Source organism: Neopsephotus bourkii, unplaced genomic scaffold, assembly GCF_033783945.1.
Source record: "Neopsephotus bourkii isolate Nb327-2 ecotype Australia unplaced genomic scaffold, CSIRO-AGI_Nbou_v1 NB_567, whole genome shotgun sequence".
NCBI lineage: Eukaryota > Metazoa > Chordata > Aves > Psittaciformes > Psittacidae > Neopsephotus > Neopsephotus bourkii.
The window spans coordinates 2,159,963-2,183,134 of record NW_026901068.1 but is presented as its reverse complement, the minus strand read 5'-3'; the positions used below and the strand labels follow the sequence as shown (position 1 = coordinate 2,183,134).

At 40.8% G+C, this 23,172-nt stretch overlaps 1 long non-coding RNA gene across 2 annotated transcripts in view; it reads right to left on the bottom strand.

Moving 5' to 3' along the window:
• Positions 1–359: 359 nt before the first annotated feature.
• LOC133211142 (uncharacterized) overlaps positions 360–23,172 on the bottom strand; it is a 29,869-nt gene continuing 7,056 nt past the window's right edge. Inside the window, exons 1-3 of one of the 2 annotated variants that reach the window (XR_009725131.1) lie at positions 8,950–9,024; positions 2,433–2,659; positions 360–1,710 (exon numbers count right to left, since the gene is read on the bottom strand). This is a non-coding gene — a long non-coding RNA (uncharacterized LOC133211142). Of the gene's footprint in view, positions 1,711–2,432; positions 2,660–8,949; positions 9,025–23,172 lie in introns of those variants that run through there. The other variant, XR_009725130.1, reaches the window with a different exon arrangement.

The window sequence follows — 23,172 nt, the reverse complement described above, 5'->3', positions numbered from 1 at the left end:
CATCCAAATGGTCATCCAGCTTCCACCCTGATTTCTAATAAAATGCTTTGGTTTCTTAATCAAAACAGATTTGTACAAGATTTCTTTTTTTTTTGTTTTTTTTTTTTTCTCCCAAATGACTGTTTTCTGTGCTTTGTCACAAATGAATAAGATTATTTTTTTTTCCTCTTGGAAACTCAGTTGCTGAAAAATGGAAATTTGGCTCACTGTAAAGCACTTGATATAATAAAATCATGGGTATCCATTGAACCCCTGATACTTAGGAATATCAGGAAAAATTGAAAAAGATGCAATTCAGGAACTCCTCCAAGCAAGTCTACACACAACGGTTTTGGAAACACTTCCTGGTTTTTTTGTTGCAGTTTGGCTTAGCTGACATGTACTTCGAGAAAAACAAAAGTGCACATTTCATTCCTGCAAAGATTGACCTACATGCTTAATTTTACCATTTGAAAAGTAAGATTAAATCAGTAAGATTAAATACATGCACAAATCTTTGAAGAGGTAAGGCCTGAACAACCTTCTGATGGTGGTACAGGGGAATATGTGTGATCGTGGATGACATCTTTTTCTCTCTAGATACTACAAAGGCTAAATGCAGTCTGCAGCAACTTACAGATTAACTGTCAACTACACACAAAGTTTTTTTCATTTCTTTCTTCCTTTCTTCCTTCTTCCAGCTGACAGCTGGTAGCTTTACTTTGTTCTTACTTTGAGAGTGTCTATATTTTACTAGCAATAAGTCCTCTCAAAGATTTCTGCTTGGAGTTTCTTGCATCACAGAGGGTCTTCCAATCAAACCCATTTCTTCTGGCAGCAAGTCCAGAGATTTCCAGCAACCCACTTTCAGTGGATCATAGCAATGGAAATGCCCTTGAAGACTTTTCCTGGAAGGTTTGGTCTGCTCTGGAGTATTTACAGCTCAAAAGCAATGACCACATATTAACAGGAGAAACATGGTGGCACAAAGGTACACTAGCACACTGCTGAGAAAAGGCATTCAGGATGATTTAAAGCAAGAAAAACCCAACCAAACAAATAAAAAAAAACCCCACAAAACATTCTGGGTTTGGAGAGTTGCTTTTGTTTCGTTTTAGTTTGTTCTTACCCGGCTCTATAAATCCTGCTAGTCTAACTTTTTCCTTTGGTAATGAACCACCTAAATACATTGTTTTTGAAGAAGACTATCAAATGATTTGTGGACTCCAGCAGATGAAACACTGTAATATAGTCTCTCATAGATCCGCTGGTGTAAGTAGGCTAAATTTCCACAGAGAAACTGGGAGAAACTCTTTGAAGTCAGTCTACAGCACATGCTGAATTTCACTCCTGAGAGAGAGAAAATGTCTATCAAATGCCATGCATCTCTGACATACTAGCTGGGAGACAAAGCCCAAAATGAATGCAGAGAACAGGGTCTGACCCACTGAAGCAATTCAAAGTATATCTTAGGAAACAAACTTCATGTAAGGTATTTGTATTAAATCAAAATGCTGAAGTAGAATTAGCACCAAAAGCACAGGAAGCATGAAATAACTCACTATGCTTATAATTCAGTTATTAGCATAATGGCTTCAGTGGTTCAAAGATGCACTGCACTAGTGAAACCTGCAGTGGAATGAAATGGAGCTTGGAATAAGCTCAGGCTGCAGTCCAGAAAGTGGAGAATGTTTCACTAAAAGGACCTCAAGAGATGATCACCACGTCAGCCTGAAAAGAGAGTGGGACGCATCCTGTATGTCACTTCAGCAACTCCAGATGTCAAAACAATCACTTAGCACATTAGAAAAGCTAAAGATGGACAGTGGAGATGACTGATAAAATGCAAATTTCATGCCAAAATATTCAAAAAGTATGAGCAATGGAAACAAAGCCCAAAAAAACCAATTCAGCTAGGATGTTAGAAAGCATGAGTCAGGAGAATGATGAGTACTAATGTGCCTTTGAAAAACGTGAGGCAAATACTTATACAGAACTGGACAGAAATGGGGTTAAAGAGCCAGCAAAGAGTTGAGCAAATAACCTAAGTGTTTAAAGGAACAAAACAAATTCACTGCTGGTAGCTGAAATGTGAAGATGTGAGAGAACTTGTAACCTGATTTAGCATATCAGGAGTGAGATTGCTCAGGAGGTCAACACATGTCAATCACCACATATGTATACTGTCTATTATAAAACATGAAACAATTAGAAAACCAAAATTCAATAACCATAGTCGCACTAGATGATACATAGCCATTCAGTTCAGTATACAAAAAAAATAACAATGGTGAACAAGAAAACCAGTTTATCTAACTTCTTTATCACCCTCAGCACAAATTATGTAAGCACACAGACTTGGGCATGGACAAATTCAGTATTGGCTAGCATATCACGCTCTTAACAGTCTTTGCCAAGACTTACATTTTCAAAACAACTCACTAAATTTGCACCAGATAATCTGGCATGCCAAATATTAGCCACTTAAGTGTTTACCATCAGGAATGTTCTGAACTTAACTCTCTTCCCACTGGAGCTCCTGTTCTGAGAATCCTGTCCAGTTCACAAAAAACTGAAGTGCTTGCAGGAACCATTGGCTTTAGCTATCACTGTGGCCATTCAGCTTCTTGCTTAGCTGGGGACTTGGAGCCTCAAGCTTGAGTAATTGAAATGTAGTAACCTAAAATTTGCAAAATAAATAAAATTTGGTATAAATAATTGGTCTTTGGAGAGTTTATCTTAATCTATGGCATATTCCATCCATCTCTCTCCTCCCTACCTATCCCTCTGCCCCCCAAAAAATAAAGCACATTTTTTAAAAGAATAAGAAGGAAAAAAGTGACACATCAGAGATTATTGTAAATTGTAAACAGAACGCTCAATAACTGAGAAACAGTAAAACTTTTTAAATGACCCAGATCAAGACAGGAGCTACTTTATTTGCAGATCTTAAAGGGACCAAACTACATTTTGTGGTAGATAAAACTCACAGAATCAGAGAGCTAAGGACGACAATGACTTGGAATGCCGAGTGCTCAGGATATACTGTATGCATGCATTTGTCTTACTGAGCTCCTGGCATTGCAGGACTGAGGCCTAAATCTGGGTTTGAATTTCACACTCTAAGTCTTGCAAAAATAAGTTTAGACAAATTGTAAGAAAGGTCGGGCTCATTTCATATGCTCTGATATAACGATATATCAGAGCATAACAGATACATCTAGACACACACAAAAAGAACCAAGTGTGTTGAGAAGAGAGTTATATTGTAATTCACTTGAGGTTTTCAGAGAGGAATACATGGCAGTACACGGGTGGTTAATATTTTGCCTGACCCATTGCAAAGAACTAATAAAAGTAAAAGCTGTGCAGGTGCCCCTTCTAATCTGAGAACAAATCACAAAGGCAGGCACAAACAAAAGGCAGGTGAGCTCTCAATTGAGCAATTAGGAGGAGGACAAACAGGGAAAAAAATGAAAAGGTAAAGTAATCCACCCAACCTCTTGACAAAATTTAATCAGAAAAGCAGTTTAGAAAGGGGCTTCAAATCTACTGAAAACAAAGTTTCAAATAACAAACACCAATAAAAGTATCATATAAATAATAGCCCTGAGGCCAAAGTGTAGAGATTAGCAGAGCAATCAAAAGGAGCCAGAAACAAACAATTATATGTTTGCGAAGCAGTCTGTCAAGCAAACAGCTCTCAAAACCAGATTTAGAAAACATGCTCTGTAGAAAGAATGGTCAAATGTTGACTGATAGAGTCAATATATCCACCTAGGCTGGGAGTTCTTAGTGAATGTCAATCTAACAAAACAAAAGACTTTTCCTAAAAGGCAGCTACACATTGCCAGGATAAGGTATCACAAGGAAGAGACCAGAAGTTTGCTGCCATAATCTTAGTATTAAATAGAGCTATTCCCACTTGGCACTGAAAATTTTGGTGACATTGACTTACGGTTACTCTTAGGAAATATGTGTACTGTGGGATACAGTACACAACAGCCTAAGTGACAATAATCAATACATATTTGGTATACAGTCAATGAAAATGTACACTGAGATTCAGCAGCCTTGCCCTGAGTATGGAACCGAGTACTCATTTGTGACAAAGCAGGCAAAATGTCCCTTTTTTAATCTCCTGCACTCTCCTGAATTTTTGAGATTCAGAGCCTACCACAGCTCTCAGCCAATTGTGGACTTCTGTTCTGAGATAAAAATGTCACTAGGTGACCATTTGGTCATATGTGACCCTGCCCTTGCTTGCAAGATCATAGCATCCAGGACAGCAGTATTTCACAATAAGACGGGCCTCGAATTTAGACAGTTGGCAAGTAGAATTTTATAATTGTACATTAATATTCCAGAATTCAACTATTTAAAAAAATTGCCAAATAATGAAAGATAGAGCTAATATCTGTTTCTCCAAAATATTTATTCTGCTAAGTTTGAATTTCATGCTTATTCTTTCAAATCTCGTGTTGCACCTTCTCTGCTGAGGCAGGCTTTTGTCACATTTGGAGGTAGCAAGCCCCAAACCTGCAAAGTCTGTGTCTATTCTGAACTTTCTGGTGACAAACCGTGACACTGAGGTTAGCAGGACTAATGACATGCATGAAGGTAAGTGCATATCTAATCAAATATTTGCGGGGTCAGACCCCATTATAATATTATTAACACAGGATCATTTAACGGAGAGACCTGAAACTTTTCATTGTATTCGGGGAATAAATCACCTACTGTTTCAAACCTCCTGAACAAATAGGGGTTTCATATTTGTCTGTGTCTGCTGTCTATTTTGGATCTTTGTCATTTACCTTGCCCCACATTTAGGCCTGGAGCATCTGAGAGAAAAGTCTGGATATGTTTATTTTTCTATTTCCCATGGAGCCAAGCCATGAGATAGCCCTCCCCAAAAGGAAATTAACCCTGACTGTGTGACTGACAAGATTGGAGTAAAAGAAATATAGCTCATTTTAAAACTTACCCAAAAGCAGTGTCTCTTCAAGCAGCACGACCCTGTGGCTTCATTTAATATTTCTAGGACAGAGTCTGCAAGGTTAATGTGTTAAGACAGTAAAAACTTTCCCTTTGCCTCAGGCACATCACTTCTATTCAGCAAGGCAAATAATACCCCACCTACAGAAGCCTGCCCAGAAGCCCAAAGGCTGCACAGCAACAAGCCTTCATTTCTTCCCTGTCTCCTTGTCTCCTTGAGACTGACATTGCCTGGGTGCTGAATAGCCTGGTGGGAAGAGTTCAATGCAGGGTTTGCACTTTCCCAGCCATTAGCCAGCTGCCATCGCATTTCATTATCTTAGGGGCTGCTTTTATACATCAAAGGCACTTCCAAACAGTGTGATGAAGTGGAAGTAACGGAGCTTGGTCCACGTTGCAAGTCACAGTATTATTTATTGTCATTATTTTTTTTGCACCCATCTCATGCCATCTGGCCCTCTAACTGTAAAGGCCAGTGATGGAAAAAAGGCTCAACACACCCCTCGGTTTCTTGGAGTGAATCCTGCTGAACAACTAGGCCTTGGAGCAACTGCCTGTCGTTATCAGGACTCTCTATTGTTTTGCACAAGGAGCCCTCTAAAAAGCAAAGGGAAAAAAAACAAAGGTAGTGCACAGGATCTCATGTGAAAACAAAGTAAGCAGAGCATGAAAAGTGGCACTGAGATGGCTTTTTCTTTGCCTTCTTTCCAACGTAGCCAAGAAATAAAGAGTTGAAAAAGGTTTTCTTTGTCTTCTAAAGAAGCTGCCTGTGAACAAGCCAAGGTAGTGGGTTTTGCATTAGCCTGCCTCAGATCACTGTTCAGCTGTTTTAACTTACTTTGGCTTTTGTCTTATTATGTCTTTTAATGACAAAAGCCCATATGGTTGGTGATTTATTGTACTTCTCCAGAGTTTGAGACCTGCTTTCCCTTACCGGAAATCTGTAATTGATACATTCATAAAATGTTGAGAATTACATTAAAAGGTGAAAAACCTGAAATCTCTCTCTGCGTCACAGAGTGCTAATTAGTGGCTTAAACAGGAGTTGTCAGTGGATGTATGATTAAGTTGCAGTCTTATATGGTAGCTTGGTTTTAGAGGCCAGGGAATAAACTACAACACATTTCTGCCTCTGCTGTGCCTGCCTGCCATCAAAACAGCCTGTTGCCAGAAAAATAAACCCAACAAGAAATGTTCATCCTTCCACAGTCACATATTTTGGCATATATGTTTTGTGCAATGATTTATTTTACCTATTAACTTCAGGCTTTAAGAATACCATAGTTTGACTCTGAATGAGACAGGGCAATTGACTGCAATGTCAAGGTAGTAAGGCTTGAAAAATGCCCCGGACATGTAAGTCAGTGCTTGCAAAACATTGTTTCTCTTTTTAAAAACAACACAACATTGTTTTGCATTTTTGAATGCTTGTCATGAAAGTAAATATTTGGTATGGTGAATACTGGTGCATAAGGCCCTGATTCTGTAAACCGAGTCACGTAAGTAAAGCTTTTGCCCATACAGATTCCGAAGGTGAGTGTGCATGAAAAAGAGCTTGCAGAATCAGGGTCAAATCTGGCAGCCTTTTAGTAGGCTTGATTAACTTAATTTGAGATTGGCATGAGACAGTATAAGACTTAATTTCGTCCTGAAAACTTTTTCTGTTCCGTGCTTGCCACAGCTAACCTGTAGCTGTGAAATATCTCCCTGTAAGCTAGCAATTAGATTGCTATCTGAGACCAACTTGGAAATAGGAGTCAGAGAAGTCAAGCCACTGGCAGCTAACATCAAAACCAAAAATCCCTGACCTTGACTGCTCTTAATACAAAGGCCCTTTTCCTGCTGTTTTTGAATGAACGAAGGAATGAGAGCCAGCAAATGATATAGCAGACACTTTCTTCTGAAAAGATAAAGCAAATTTATTTTATTTCTGTATACAATCCACTGCCCAGACACAAAGCCAGGAAGCAATATTGGGAAATTCCTAAAAATATGATTTATGCTGGATAGCGCCTCCTCCTTCTCATCACTTGGAACTAATAGCGAGCCAAGAATTTCCTGACCTTTTGCAATTCTTTTGGAAAATGTGCTTTCCCCTCATTGCTACCTCATTGTGAAGAAAGTGTTTATTTCTAGTACTAGGTTTTAAATTTGACTTGAAATAAGAACGCATCTTATACACTCTGTCTCTGCTCCTTTCTTTGGTATGGGATTGAACAGGTGCTGCAACACAGCTTCATTTTCAAGCTGCACACAGATAATCTTCCCATTTTAGAGCACGGCAGGCATCCCTTCTTGGGTGACCAACCTCACACCATCCAAATGGGGGGAACGGTCACAAAGAAAGAAGTCCTTTGCTCAGTTTTAGAAACATGAGCAAGCCAGATGTATCCTGTAAGTCTCCACCAGACAGATTTGTGAAGTGTCCCAGATGAGGCATCCACAGGAGATTTAGGGCTCATGGGACAGATATTTTTATGTGGATGAACAGGGGGAATTGCTCAAAAGCAATATGACCAATGCAAGTAGGTTTCCCATCTGCAGAAGGCAATAGGATAGCACTTCTTTTGTCATTTCAATGAGCATTTATTCCCCATTCAGGACCAAATGTGTAAAACAGGGTCCCTTGATAGCCTGGATGGGCAGCGTTTTACCCCAGCAGCCCCACAAGCTGTCATTTAGGCTATGGCACCTGGACAAGCCCCCCCTTGGGGAGGCAGTGTGCAGTGTCTGCTGCAGGGAAGGGGGCAGCCAGCACAACCCCTCTCTGTGGGGTTTAAAGGCGGAAAACACAGCTGAGTAGCACGAAGCTGCAGGGCGTAGGGCTCCAAGCAGCCCAGAAAGCAGAGGAGAGAAAGGCTCCTGGAAGGCCCTGTGTTCTGAAGAAGTGAGCGTTCAGTCTTGGCAGTGTTTTTGTCTGGAGGGAGAAGCTAATTTCACCCTCTGATAGACTGGATTAGGGAAAAATTCACTGAGATAGCCTTCAGGCTTGGTTCCTCACCTGATGAAAGCAGGATGGGCTTTTATCGTCCCACCGGAGCGGAGCAGCAGCTGAGGACGTCGCTCCCATCGCTTTCTGCCCTCCTGCGAGCTCTCCACTGGCAGTGATGCTGTCAGCCCCTCGGTGCAGGCAGGTGCAAGCTGAGGGCCAGATTGCAGCTTGCTCAAACACAGCTACCACAGAGAGCACGGTCCTCTCCAGCCCTCACCTCCCCCTTGCCATCCCGCACGGATGTCATATGGATACTTTTCTTTGCCAGCTGGTTTGGAGCAGCCCAAACTGCCACTGTGACATGGCCCTGGTGTGGTAGGAACAAGAAAGGAGGTTGGATCTGGCATTGCTACAGGGAAAACAGGGAGGAAATGGAGAGAGAAAATGCAAACAGTGCTGTATTCAGAGCTACATGTAGCTCTTTCCCTTCCCAGAGAAAGGGGAAACACATTGCAGCGCTCAGGATTGCCTGTCAAACCATGCAGCAGAGCTGGTCAGCCGTGTCCTAAATCTGATGGTCTGAGAGAAAAGTTCAAACAGCACATCCCATTCACCAAAACAATGATGAAAGTAGGCTTCCATGTGAAGATATGTTTCCTCTGCTTGGAGTATCTTTAAATATCGTGACAGAAAAGACTAAAGTTAATAATAATTCTTACATTGTTTCAGACGTGGTAAACTAAAAGCAGCTTTCTTTAGCTTCGCAATGAATTATGAACCTCTCTTCTGAACTGCTCAGCTGTTTCCATGCAGTGTCACTGTCTGGACAGCCCTCCTAACACTGCAACAGCTAACAAGCAATGACAATCAGCTATGAAGCACAATTCAAGGAAACAGAAAACAAAAATGGAAGGATGTGAATTCTATGGAGCACACAAAGAAAAATGGGTGGGATGCTCGTTTCCTCAAATTGTGTATCAACTTCATAAGTTAGCTACAAATTATCCCCCTTTAAAGGATGAGGGTATCGTACATCCCACCTTTGTGTTCTTTTTCCAGCACTCCATTGTGGAACCTGATCTCTGCTGCTTCTGTTTGAAGAACTGTGATTTTTTTACATGTGTTTGAAAGATAAAGCACGGTTGTTGAAATGATCAGCGCTGCTCTTGCAGCACAAAAAAAAATCAACAGATGACTTCAAAATACCTGAAGAAAAGAAATCACAATGCAGACTTACACTAACTTATGCTCAAATGATAGTGCTTAGACTGTATTTAGCAAGTCAATAAATTAAGGATTATTACATCTTGAAAACAAACCAGATTTTTCATACAAAATCTTTCAGCAGCTCTCAGTCAAGATGCCTGCATTCCTGAATGAGACATTTTTGATATGTATTTTTAAAACTTGTGGGTTTGTTTTCCTGTTACTTCATTGTCTATTTTTCGCCGTGAAAAACAAACTCAATAAAAGCACTTTCCTCTTTTTTTTGTAACTCAGTACTTCAGGAATTCATTTTTAATCCAGTTGTTTAGTTTCTACATTATCACTGATGTCTTCTGCTTTCAATGAGATTTACACAGTAGCTAAAAATGCTGTTGCACTGATATACTGTATGCAGTACACTGTGTACCAAATGTGTGTTTGTTTTTAATGCTTAGCAGTTCTTGGTCATTAGCCTAACAGAACTTCTCTCTCCCCTCCTCCCTTTCACTCTCCATATTACTTAGGAAAAACAAAAAAGGAAAATCCTGAATCCATTTTAAGAAAATAGTTTCTCTGTAGTATTAAGGGTTTGAAACACTGATAAGTTGCAGGTTTCTGAGAACAAAATGAGAAGTAACTCTATGTAAAAATACTGATTTACAGACCAAATTTGTACATCTTTTGCTTCACAAATACAGACTTGCAAGACAGAACAAATGTGTTATATCTGTAAGGGGGCATTTTCTAAGAGAATACTTCTGTGTTTAGGAAACAGTAAATTAATGTTACTGTAGGATAGATTAATTAAATGCCAGCTCAACATTAGAGCAAAGAACATATTTGTTTCTTACATGAAATATACACTATCCAGACGAGGAAGAGTTGCAATTAGATGTAACAAGCATGGGTTTGTGTTGACAAACAAAATAGCAAGTATATAGAATAGTAATTCAAGACAAAGCAAAACAAATGGATTTTTTTTTGCTTGTTAGAATTTCACACAATAGATGCAAATTCAGAGTTAAGCAAATATAGAAACAAATAAAACTGAAAGAGGATGCTCTGTATTGAAGAAAATTTAGTTTGACATTGTTAGGTAGAGAGCTGGGATCTGCTGGGAATACATACCTTGGTTTCATCTGATTGACCTCATATCATTGTTATGGCACATAACTACACCTGACAGGTCATTGATTTGATGATATGTAAAGTGGATCCTTAAGGAAACAGCTTGGCAGAGAGCAGCTTCGCATGTTTTTACGCTCCCACAACAAAAATTCAAGTCTCTATTATAGTATTCATCACATATGGAGAGGAAAGAAAAACAATGCTCTTACAAAATGCTTTATAAAGAAAAAAGATGGCTATCAACAGCCTCACATGTCACTTAACAGATTTCAGGGCTCAGATCACAAAAATGACAGAATAATATTGATTTCAAATTTCAGAATGAAAAAAGCAATACATTTTTTTCTCTTTCCAGCCCAGCTTTCACACCACAACTCCAACAACTTTAACACTTCTCGTGCAGAAGGTCCTGCTTGATAATCTTGCCAGAAATATGCAGCACACACGTGCACAATAACAAAACCAAATTAGAATGCTATTTATTCTTCTGCCACAAAAGCATTTTTACTCTGTGCCACCAAATGTACCACAATGTTTTCATCACCAAGTTAAAGAGAGTATGCCTAATGGCTTATACGGTTCTACTGCACAAGAACCCTATTCAAACATTTGCTCAAGTCATGCATGGCTTTAGTCACATGCATAATAGCCTACAGACAAAAGGCACAAGAGACAAGGAGGGCTTTATGTATCAAACTGAAAGTAGTATTTCCCTGTGCTAATACTATGTAAACAACAGAGAGCTGCAGGATATCATAGTAACATGATTTTTTTTGTGAGAAAGGAAGATTAATCAATACCTAAAAACTAAAGTACCTGTGTCTGGAGAGAAGAAACACATAAAAAAAAATTATGAGAGACAAAACATCAATTTAGATGAAGGAAAAACCCCCAAACAAAACGATGTTTCTTACATGTTTACAATAAACCAAATTATATTACTTTAACATAGACTAATCAAAAACCTCTTCATTGGGATATAAAAGAACCACCTTTTGGGTTTCTTATTAGATAGATGGACACACACACAATTTCAGGAAGAGACATAAATAGGTAAAACATCACTCCATATTGAAAGAAGAGTGTTTAGCCATAGCATACTTCAGCATCCAGTGCCTGTATAAAACCTTATGCATTAACATGGGGCTATTGCTCTGGACTCAACACCACTCATAAGGTGTCACCCCAAGAGACAAGAGTAGGGAGAGGGGAATCATTAGGCAAAATCATCTGTTGATGTAAAATAACAGGACACTCCTCACTTCCCACTACTCCACCCCCTGCCTTCACAGCAGCCAAAGCTGCACTTCACAGTAGCAAACACAGACTACAAAACTATGACTGAAATCACTGTAATCTGACCATATTCATGGACAGCACATACAGCTCTTCTATGAGTCTAAAGGGCAGGTCACAGTCAACAGAGTTGTCTCAAATCAGATGCCTACTCAGTAACACAGGACTAGTTTGGAGATAAACTGCCATTTTCCAAGCAAAAAGCAAAGGACCCATAGGGGAAGCAGTCCTATGGATCAAGTCCTTGTTTCCACCAAGAAGACATGATGCACCTCTCCTACATCGTCCTATTATTCAAGAGTGACAATAAAAGCAGATTTTCAGAAAAGCCCAGTCTTTGAATCTTGATACAAAATGTTGCTTTAAAATATACGTAAGTCATCTAGACAAAAATTTTCCTCACTAACAAGGAGGGTCTGGTTGAAGGAGTGAAGGTTGAGGGCTGCCTTGGTTGCAGCGACCACGAGATGGTAGAATTCAGGATCTTGTCTGGTAGGGTCAGTAGAATAGCAAGTAGAATCGCAACCCTGGACTTTAGCAGGGCAAACTTTGGCCTCTTCAAGCGATTGCTAGGGGAAATCCAGTGGGCTAGGCTGCTTGAAGGGAAAGGGGCCCAAGATAGTTGGTTGACGTTCAAGGACTGCTTTTTCCGAGCTCAAGATCGGAGCATCCCGACACGTAGGAAGTCGAGGAAGAGGGTCAGGAGACCTGCGTGGTTAAATAGGGAATTGCTCGGTATGCTCAAGTGGAAGAGGAGAGTTTACAGGTCATGGAAAGAAGGGCTGGCCACTTGGGAAGAATATAAGGCTGCTGCTAGAGGATGTAGGAAAGCTGCTAGGATGGCTAAGGCCTCCTTGGAATTAAAGCTGGCGAGAGGGGTCAAGGACAGCAGAAAGAGCTTTTTCAAATACATGGCAGGTAAAACTAACACCAGAGGCAATGTAGGCCCGCTGATGAACGGGACGGGTGCCCTGGTGACAGAAGATACAGAGATGGCAGAGTTACTGAATGACTTCTTTGTCTCTGTCTACTCTGCTGGAGGCAGTCCTGAAGAGCCCTGTACCGCTGAGACCCCGGATGAAGATAGGTCAACGGAGCGGTCTGCCTTAGTTGATGAGGAATGGGTTAAAGACCAGTTGAGCAATCTGGATATCCATAAATCCATGGGTCCAGATGGGATGCACCCGCGGGTGCTGAGGGAACTGGCTGAGGTCATTGCTAGACCACTCTCCATCATCTTTACCAAGTCTTGGGAAAGGGAGAGGTGCCTGAGGACTGGAGGAAAGCAAATGTCACTCCTGTCTTCAAAAAGGGCAAGAAGGAGGACCCGGGTAACTATAGACCGTTAGCCTCACCTCCGTTCCTGGGAAAGTGATGGAACACCTTATCCTTGGTGCCATCTTAAGGCATATCAAGGATAAGAGGGTTATGAGGGGCAGTCAACATGGCTTCACCAAGGGGAAGTCGTGCTTGACCAATCTTGTAGCCTTTTATGAGGAAATAACGCGGTGGATGGATGATGGTAGAGGGGTGGATGTGGTCTACCTCGACTTCAGCAAAGCGTTTGACACGGTCTCCCACAGCATCCTTGCGGCTAAATTGAGGAAGTGTGGTCTGGATGATCGGGTAGTGAGGTGGACTGTGAACTGGCTGAAGGAGAGAAGCCAGAGAGTTGTAGTCTATGGGGCGGGTCTAGTTGGAGGCCTGTATCTAGTGGAGTGCCTCAAGGGTCAGTACTGGGACCAGTATTATTTAATATATTCATAACGATTTAGATGAGGGAATTGAGTGTACTATCAGCAAGTTTGCTGATGACACTAAGCTGGGAGGGGTGGCCGACACGCCAGAAGGCTGTGCTGCCATCCAGAGGGACCTGGACAGGCTGGAGAGCTGGGCGGGGAATAACTTGATGAAATATAACAAGGGAAAGTGTAGAGTCCTGCATCTGGGCAGGAACAACCCCAGGTTCCAGTATAGGCTGGGGAACGACCTGTTAGAGAGCAGTGTAGGGGAGAGGGACCTGGGGGTCCTGGTGGACGACAGGGTGACCATGAGCCGACACTGCCCTTGTGGCCAAGAAGGCCAATGGCATCCTGGGTTGTATTAGAAGGGGGGTGGTTAGTAGGTCGAGAGAGGTCCTCCTTCCCCTCTACTCTGCCCTGGTGAGACCTCATCTGGAATATTGTGTCCAGTTCTGGGCCCCTCAGTTTAAAAAGGACAGGGACCTGCTGGAGAGAGTCCAGCGCAGGGCAACTAAGATGATTAAGGGAGTGGAGCATCTCCCTTATGAGGAAAGACTGAGGGAGCTGGGTCTCTATAGTTTGGAGAAGAGGAGATTAGGGGTGACCTTATTAGTGTATATAAATATATAAAGGGGAGTGTCACGAGGATGGAGCCAGGCTCTTCTCAGTGGCAAACAATGAAAGGACAAGGGGTAATGGGTACAAATTGGAGCACAAGAGGTTCCACTTAAACCTGAGAAGAAACTTCTTCTCAGTGAGGGTGACGGAACACTGGAACAGGCTGCCCAGGGAGGTTGTGGAATCTCCTTCTTTGGAGACATTCAAACCCGCCTGGACACGTTCCTGTGTAACCTTATCTAGGTGTTCCTGCTCCGGCAGGGGGATTGGACTAGATGATCTTTTGAGGTCCCTTCCAATCTCTAACCTACTGTGATACTGTGTGATACTGTGAAAAATACACCTGCAGGATTTCCATCTGTAGATTCTGAAGCATGGTATGAATGAGATAAGCAAGGGTATTCTCATTTTCTAATGGAATTCAGGATATTAGGACAAGGAAAGTGAACTAGCCCCAGTCCCTCAGCAACCTGAAAATGAGCCAAGTCCTTTGTAGTCCTTTCTGAGTCCAAGTGTCGTATCTACAAGAATGTGTCACCTCCCTCAACACTAGGCTGGAACCCAAGCTGAGAAAGACCTCTATGGCAAACAGCTGCATAATTCAACAAAGCAGTGTGAAATGGAAGCTCATTCCAGATCAGAAAAAAAAAAAAAAAAAAAAAAAAAGTTAACTTATAGAAATGAAAATTTCTATGGCAATGGCTTACTTTTAAGAAAATGTTCAGAAAGAAATTGTTTCTCATGTCCAGAATAAGATTTTGTTTCAAAATGAATTGAGTTAGGTCCCTAAAATGGCTTTGTAGTTTGAATCCCCATGTACAGTGTGAGCATTTCCCACCTGATATTTCATACTCTGGCAGTTTTCTCACAGCCTAGAAGACAGACTGATGATATGACGTTAATAGGAGAAGAGGTTCAGCTTAAGCCTTCTGCCCCCCCTTGAATGCCTCATCACCAGGCTGTTACTGTTCTGGTGTATTTACTGCCCATAGCTTCAGTGTCAGGAAGACTGAATTTTTAAGGTGATATTTTTCAAGTATTTTTCCAAGGGTTAATGCTGGATGATCTTGACTTACTCATTGCATGGGAATAAGAGGTCAACGAAATCCTTCCTCACAAAAGAAAACCCTAAATAACCAATGAAACACACACAAAAGCCATAAGCCCTCATTGGGTAGTAGACTACAGGATGATGCACCCTTAGGAGGAAGCCAAGCTGCTGATCTGGCAGTTAGATACCAGCACTGCCCTTTGCAGAATGTTTTGCAGGATAGCTATCTGGCTGTTGCACACACAGATACACCCTCTTCTGAGGGAACATAACTATTCCCACACAGTGCACTTTTCCTTCTCATATCTTTTACACGTTGCCACATAACCTGCGCCTTGTTAAGAGATTAACTCAATTTACCACTACATGTAGTGTGCTTTATTGTCAACATATTTTTCAGACTATCCATCTGTGTGCACTAGCATTTCTAAAATTAAACAAAAACCCTGTGTGGAGTGCCAGTACCTACAGATTAACTGTACCTTCAGGAATCTAAAATATTAGAAAAGAATCAGGAGTTACCTTTCAGATACCCCCCTGCAGCCTGCACTGCTCAGTCAGGGTGGTTATGCTTGCAATGGGTTTTAAGCACACTCCAGATCCACCCAAAAAGCCTGGCAGTCCCCACAGCCTGTCGTGCCCATCATGTTATTTTCCTTTTTCCTATTTCCAATTGGGAACAGTTGATCAGCAGTCCTCTGGCCACCTGATATCAGCAACAGACATGAACCAAAGGAGGAAAACTTTGCCAGGACTACAGATTTTTGCTCTTTCCTTGTGTGCCAGTTTGAGCAAGGGTTATACTGTGTGTAGACCCAAGTCCTAACTCACTCATCAGGACTGACCCTTGGATAAGCCTTCTACCACCATTTGCAGGATATAAGCCTATATACAGTGTTTGAACAAGGCAAATGGAAGTGTGATAAAGCTTGAAACTAAGGTTTTGACCTTGGCTTAACATTTGTGACAACATACTCAGATACAAGATAACAGGCAGCTAGCTCCTTTATTTACCATCCTACAAAGCATGCAGGTATATTAACCTTAAGATTGCTCTTTTAGTACTGACAGAAACAAATCATTTACTAATAAGTGAAATTTCCCATTAGCTTTTAAACCTAAGCTCTGTCAAGTGACAATACAGTCTCACTGAAAGCCAACAATGAAACTATCATAAGCTTTACTGAATTGATCTTCAGGTTATAAGAACTATGAAGTACATGAAGAAGTAGGTTTTTATTTTTGGTGGGATTTAGAGAAAGTCATGAGAACACAGGTGAAATGACAACTGAGATTTTTTGTTGGGATTTTTTCCCCCTTTGTTTGCAAAATAAAAAATAAACTGCTTAAACACCTCTTTCACCGATACCAAAAGCTTTGCAAATTTGGCTTAAATTGAGTGAATGGATTTGACAGGCTGAAATACAGAAAAGAATCAGAAACACTGAAACCTTGGCTTTCCACATTTGCTACTCAAACCATAGGTTTCTGATTTTAGGGTGTTTTCACTCAGAAGGCTGCTAAAGCTTTTTACAAGCAGCAAAAATTTTAGTGGATTTTTCTCTTGGGCAATTTGAACAATTTTTTCCACTGTGTGTTCTGACTCCTAAATATATAATTTCCACAACATTAATTCTTTAGATTAGTTATTATGACATAACACTTGTGTAACCCTCAGAAACAAGCAAATTCATGTTTTCTGTGAACACAAGAGAAGAATGTACAAAGCTGGTTGGTCCCTCTGGCATTCACACCTCTCTCAGCAGTTCCTCACCGCTACCTGAAAGTGTAAAACTATTAAGCTGTCCATGGAAGGAGCTTTCTAATAGGCCTGGGCTCTGTGATGATGCAAACCTGGTGTAACATTTGTGGTGTTGCTCCCCAGGGCTGCTCCCAAGGCACGTTTCTGTGAGAAGAGCCACAAAAAGGCATAGGACTCTGGCTTCTAAGGTGACCAAGCCGCTCCTTTCACCACCAAGAAGGCAGTGCACAAGCTTTCAGGTCTCTGAAGTCCCTCTAGTCAAGCACACCAAACTCTTTCAGCATTGCAGTTCAAGCCAATTTTTAAATGGCTGCTTCCATCATTACAGCTGCAGGACAAAGACATGCACCAACATGGGCAAAGATGACTATTTTGTATCAAGAAGTATGGGCAGGAAAAGATGTTCAGGGCGTCTACCTCAGCCTTCTTCCCCCCACTGTGTTTCAGGAGCTATATTAATCAGCCTCTTTTACAATAGCTGGTGGAAATCTCTAGGGACCTTTTATTTAAGAAAAATAACAAAAAGTAATATTGCTGGCAAAGAAAACAGGGTGATTTCCGAGCCACCAAAAGGCCGAAACAAAATATGCATAGTTGGGTTTAACCCAACTGCAGCTGTAAGTTTCCGAAATTAACTGTTTCATTTATTATGACAGTAAAATGTAGGGAGAACCATCATATGCTTATTAATGCAACATCTGCAGGACTGAATGCAGGGATCACTTCCATGGATCTGACTGGCTCACAAAAATGTCCATGCTACAGGAAGTTGTATTTGTTCAGTAGCCGTTGCCAAAGTGTGAAATCATGGTCAGTCCAGGTAGAAGATAAAAGCTTCGTTCATTTAGACTTCTTGTCTGAATTTGTGTTTAAGCAAAAGGAAATCAAATATGAATTCTGTAACTGATGGAGTAAGAAATATACACCACACTTAAAACAGCTGGATAACCTGTGTACCTCTCCTGTCCCATACAGCAGACCATACTACCATGATTTAGCCAACATATGCAAAATGCCACTGCTTTTCAATCACATCTATTGGGCTTATAGATTCCTTACTTGGGGGACCCTCTCCTCCTAGAAGCTAAATCCCAATCTCAGTCTTAAATGCTAGCAAATAAGGCACTTATGGAAATAAAAGGATTAATCAAGCTTCTGTCTTTCAGTAGTTGTGCCTGTTAAAATACTGTACTTAACACAGAGAGGGCCAAAAACTCCGAGGAATCTGAGGCAGGTAACTAATTTGCCACTATGAAGTACCAAATGATGCTTTGCAATTGTCAGATGCATTTGGAACTCTAATATATATTTAAACATGCATTGAAACAATTGTCCCTTGTAGACAGTCACTTTTTCAATATGAACTCTGGTCTTATTTTTGTTTCCCTTTTGTATTTACCTTGTCCTCTATTCACTAAACCATGAGCTCAAAATGATAACATAACCTAAGCAAATAAAACAGGCATCAAAGCAATGAAAATGTTATTTTTGAAAGATAAAATTTCAACAATATCAAATACACAGGAAAAGCACTTTTGCCTTTCAGATTCCCTGAGAACCTCTCCCCTTCCTCCAGGCTTCCTATACCAGTCCAAGTGAACACACAAAAGACTTCATTTGCACAGTATGTGTATGTACTGTATGCTACTGCCCAGAGCAGTTTTCTTACATTCCTTCACCTCCATAGTGACAGAGGGGTTGACTACACTTGGAAAAGCAGAATAACCCAAAACATTTTAAAAGGCCTAGTTTATACTTTTATAGAGATTGTTTAATCATGCAACTTTTTTTAAAGTATCAGAGCTGAAGACAACTTAGTGATCACTGGAAAGAAAAGAAGTGTCTCTAAACGTGTATACATCACTGATGTTAATGAAAGCTCTTCCTCTCTAAGAAAAAGCCAAACCCTAAATATTCATAAAGTGTTTTTTTGGTTGGTTGGTTTGGTGTTTTGTTTGTCTGTATGGTTTGGCTTGAGTTGCTGGGGGTGTTTTTTTTGTTGTTGTTGTTCTTGTTGGGGGAGGTTGCTTCGGGTTGGGTTTGTTAGTTTGGTTGGTTTGGGTTTTTTGTCAGGACAGATGCATAAGGCACAGCTTGGGAAGAATGTACAAAAAAATCTGAAGTTTTAATGAACCTTACACCTCACAAATAATGAATACCAAGGCAGCATGGCACGGCTAGTTATTGATCAGGGAATGCAGGCAAATGTGAGAAAATGCCCCAAATATAGAAGCTTACATATGTGTAAACTCAAGAGTTTAAGGGAATGGAAAAAAAAGGAGGCTAATGATGTACTGTTCTATTGTTTCAACCTCTCATCTATCACATTTCATCCAGTTTTTCTAATGACAAACCTACTAACTGGTGTTTAACTTAAATATACCTTCCAGAAAGTCACATGGCTTTCATTTGCAGACACCAGGAAATGGGTCCCTTGGTTCCTTTGGTAGGTTGCTCAAAGGATTAAACCCTCTTTGTGAAAAATGTGTAATCTTATTCCAAAAAATGCCTGGATTCAGGCATTTCCCAAACTTATCATTATCTCTCTCTCCATAAGGAGAGGATTCTTGGTCACTGGCACTTGATGCTAGGAAGGTTCTTTCAGGCTGTTAAGCAGCTTCCCAGTCCTGTCCTTTTGAAATGCTAACCAGGATAGAGAGCTACAGTCCAACTGTCAGGAACTCTTTCAAGCCTGATGTCATTCTGGTGGCACTGCTCTGCTCTCTTCTCCAGTTTCTGAAGTCCTTCCTACACCAACATTGACACCAACATGATAAGCAATTTCCTAACATCCGTCATGTTGCATTTCAAAGTAAAATCACACCTTTACTTCCCCCAGCTGTTATACACCCAAGGAGCTCACTTTCTGTCCCAACATTGTGCTGTTAGCTGCTACTCTTCCTTTTCTGCCAAGCTGCAATTTCAATTCCAGCCACTAGACAGTTTCCCATTGCATACGGAGGATCTGTATTTTACACACTTAAGTGTATGAGAAACTTTGTATGCGTTTCCAAAAGGTCAAATATAATATAAACAGACTGCTTATTAAGCAATATAGATCACTCGGTATAAGCACTTTACTGTGCCTGTTTTATGCTCCTCCAAACTGTAGCATATAGGCATTTCAAGAGCAGAGATTATATGAATTTTCAAAACACTAATGAAAATCCTTAATGGCATTTTCACAGTGTTTGTCTCTGCAGGACTTCACTGGAAATATTTCCATTCAGTGATGAGTCTCCATTGACGGTCTTTCTGAGAACAGCTAGTTCTACTCCATTTATTGCATTCTATGATACATTACATAGTTCTTAACAAAGCTATTATGACTGGAAAAAATATCCAAACAAATGAAAGCTCTGTATGTCAGATCACCAAGGGACAAATCCTCTTCTCTCCAAAATCAAGTAGAGCCTGGGAATGTTCTTTGTCGAGAGCAAGAGCAGCCTCAACCTAAAAAATTAAGCCATGACTCACTCCTATATTGCCACATTCACAGAGGAAATTCATTTGCGGCAATCAACAGCATCTTTCCCTCTAATTCAAGGTAACACCAATCTGTTCTATGTAATCTGAATTACACTGTTCAACTGAGGAACTTCTTAGTGGATTTAACTAAAATGATCCATCAGCATTCACAAACACAGACAGCAAGCCAAAACTGAATAGCAACTTACTTTGAAAAGCAAAGCAAAATAAAATAACCCACAACTATTTATTTCTAGGTGCATTAATTTATGAGTAGGATAAATTCACAACCATATCAATGGATCATCATGCAAAAAGTATGATACTGTGGGGGTTTATGCAGTCACTGAATATCCATACATTCAGCTGAAAGGTGATGTTTAAAATAAATGTGCAATAAAATGCACAGAGCCAGATAAAATACAGACAGACCCCCTCCTACCATTTAATGGAAACACAAGTGTAAAATTTAGGAGAAACAATGAAATTTGATGCACTTGTGTGCTATTCTGAATTTGAGCTCACTGTCTGGTCCTTTTCACCATCACTTTTAGCTGGACAGATAAACAGGAGTAGGAGGCAGCTTTATTTAAAACACATTAAAAGAAAGATAAGGTGGAGTTCAGTGCACCACCTAAAACAGTGACACCTCTGAGTCTATCTGTTGCTCTCTGCTCTTTTAGTGGCCCTGGCTGCCCTTCCCTGAAATGAGTAAGCATCTTCCGTGCCATGAGACAACCCTGTTTCACAAGATGCCAATTCAATACAACCACCCTCCTGGTTTCGTGCAGCAAAAAGAAAACAAGCACTTAGGAAAGTGTTAGCAGTCTCCTAAAGTAAGAGGACATGGGGCAGCCCTTCTTGCTTCCTAAACTTATTTCACTATTTCATAAGGATGATGTTAAGGTTGCCCTGCTTCCTTGGGTTGCCCTTCTGTATTTTAAGATTCCCAAAGCTTCACAACAGCATACAACTCTCATCCAAAAATGGATGTTTGAGAAGATAAAGATAGCCATAATCTGGAGCTGCATGAGAAAGATTGGTTTTAATCTTATTCTGACTCCTTATAGTTTACTGTTGATACTTTTATCGGTGGGTTACAAAAAAAGTAAACAGGTATGTGATCTGTAGCTACTACATAAAAGTATTGCCATTTAAATAACTTAAGATGTCCCAAGAAGTCAGCAGTAGTACTGGGGAAAATTCTCTTTTCAAGACTGCAGAGTACAATAGGCAGCATCTATTATCCAGCTGGCTTTGACTCAGAAAAACAACCATGTTAAACTGGCAGAGACTCCTTTACCAGGCACTTTCCAGGATGCAGTGAGAGTACATCTCTTGCACTTTGGTAGCCACTATCAGACAATACTTTTCTGTTCCTCTGGCTCTGCAACACCTGCAATGCTACCTGAAAGAAGCAGAGAGACCCCATCCTACCATGTGATTCCTCAAATGGTTTGACAGCCCAATACTCTCATCCAAACCCTGAACACCTGAACTAGAGGTATAATTCACCTGGCAGGGCTACCACCCCAACAGCTACCACCCAGGAGCCAGAGTCCAGCTGTGTTCAGTTTGGGAATGGACTTTTGAAAACTGAGAGAAGCATGAAATGGGGAATGAAATAAAGATTTATTTCTTCTTTACCTAAGAAAGTAATATATATAAATTAGCATGTAGTACAAAATTCCCTGGGGAAAAGTATGTATGCCCAAGGGCACAGAGCATGGGAAGCTGCCATGGGACAAGCCAAACCCTGCAACTTCTCAGAAATACATTTCTACCATTCCAACTACTTAAACACATGCTTCCAAAATTCAGGAAACATATTGCTAATGATTTCCTGCTAGGTACTGCAATTCCAGTGTATTCCCACATGAACATTTGAGCAGAGTAACCTATTCCTCATTTGGGGCATTAGGAGTTATTAAAACAATGACAGGTACCTAATCAATATACTGCAAGCTAAAGCACATTAAACAATCACATGTAGGACCATGTGGAAGGAGAGGACCTAACTAGATGGACTGAGTGCTCTTTCTTCATAGAAGAAGAGAGCCCAGTGCTTACTCTGGAATGCATCCCCTCTAGCCTAGGACACTGAAATCAGTTTGAGGATTTTTCCATGCAGAATGTTATTTCTTCATCAGCCACCAGGAAAGCCTTGGGAAGAGGTCTCAGACTCAGGTGTGGAGGTGACCGGAGACAGTTAATCTGGGGAGAGAGAAGCCAACAGGGCATGGAGAGGCATTCTCACCTGGATGCAGGGCACTAGTAAAAGAGGTGACAAGCCTCTCTGAAAGTACTTTCTTTACCTGTGGATCAGCTTCTCCAGCTCCTGATAAAAAACAACCAAATTAACTTAAACCCAAACTGATGACACCTATGTCACACCTATTCAGAAAATGACATTTGTTCATGGCTTGAACATTCTGTAATGAGAGCCCTAACTTCAGACTTTCCTTTGACTTTCCACCCGCAAGTTTCTCCAGTTCCCTCCTCTCACTGGCATTTCTCCAAAGGACAGAACTTCAGATAAAAAGGCTAAGTATAAGAATTCTCCTCATGTTTCCAGAGAGAAGGACATCAGGTGTTGTCTTGCCTTTGGATCTGTTCACCACTTTTTGCACAAATGTTACACAATAATAATTGTTCAACCATACCAAGGTGTCCACTCCAATCTCTTCTTTCATAGCCTTCATTTAGGTTCTTGTGTATTCGCACGGATATACATACCTCCATGTACATGCAGCATGTATGTAACTGAACTGCTGAACATTTTAGGTAACCTGACAATTCTCTAGAAGGTGCGGCAGTGCGCAGGCCCACCACGGGAACAGCCAACCAACCACAATTAACTCCCCCTGAATAATTTCCACTGAAAGGGACTCTTTCTTTAGAAATCATTAGCCAAAAAGGCCTCTTTGCAGTTTATCTTATACCCCCCCCCCCACCACCACTGACAGAGTAACTGCCTTCTACATCACTGCAG